The sequence below is a fragment of the Drosophila simulans genome, chromosome 2R (assembly GCF_016746395.2).
Source record: "Drosophila simulans strain w501 chromosome 2R, Prin_Dsim_3.1, whole genome shotgun sequence".
Classification (NCBI taxonomy): domain Eukaryota; kingdom Metazoa; phylum Arthropoda; class Insecta; order Diptera; family Drosophilidae; genus Drosophila; species Drosophila simulans.
The window spans coordinates 11,997,171-11,998,330 of NC_052521.2; positions in this window are offsets into that span (position 1 = coordinate 11,997,171).

Genomic DNA, 1,160 nt, shown 5'->3' on the forward strand with positions numbered 1-1,160 from the left:
GTGGTGAAGATGGCACGGCAAAGCCAAAGGCAAAATGCGCGGAAAAAGCAAAGAGCGCAGAAAATGAAAATGAAAACTTTTCTGAATTGCTCATTAGACACGCTAGTTTTTTATGTTATGAGGGGGGAAAAAATGAGGGGAGAGCCACTGAAAAACTGGCAGCTTGCTTCTTTTAAAAAAAATCTACAACAGCAAATGGTGCATACATATATACATATGTATTTTTACTACAAAGTACATGTACAGGAAAATGAGTAGTTAGGGATTCAATCTGTCATGTTGAGTGTCTGTCGTCCATAATAAGTTCAAAGCAGGAAGATGAGTGTGTGCCACCAGAATCATCAATGTCAAGGAGCCAACAGCAAATGGGCCATTAAAAATAATAACAAAAACATTGCACTGGAGTACATATTTCTTAAAAAGCAGCATGTATCTATACAAATAACATGCAGTTTGTAAAATTAACTTGAAAACACTATCTGTGGCGTGTGAAGAACATAATCAGTTTCAGCACGTTACAAATACATTCCCTAATAAATCAAACAATTGAAATGTCAGACGAACAAGCAAATGGTTTTCATTTCACTGCCAGCATTTGCAACCTTCCAAAACTACAAAAAAAAAGAGAAACATACTTTCAATTCTGAATTGCATGTCAAGGTTCTGATGGTGCAACAAGCCAGCCGAAAAGTGCCGCCCACAACACCCACTTCATAAGGCAGCGGATATATTGTGAATATATACATATATATTTCGTATTTCAGTCTTTATTGCACTCGGGATTTTATATACAATTTTATTTATATTTATATTTTTATTTCGCTGCGCCCGCAATTGTGCCATGCACTTGAATGTCGAGCGGGGCAAGTCCCGCAGCTCGTTGAGTTTTTCTATCTGGGCAGCATCGGCATTGTCGCTCTGCCGCTTTGATGTTGCAAGTCTGAAGGCAACAAAAAAAAAAAAAGAAGGGAAATTCAACAACTGGGTTAATGGCACAAACACTCTGTTCATCTTCTTCTTTTGTTGCTGCTGGTTTTATTATTTTGTTGTTATTTTGTTCAACAAATCCCCGTGCCATGTCTCAGCAGGCAAAACGACACCCACGTGGCGGAAAAATCAGAGGCTGGGTACCCAGGAAGTTTTCCCCGGCATGTGCGTTG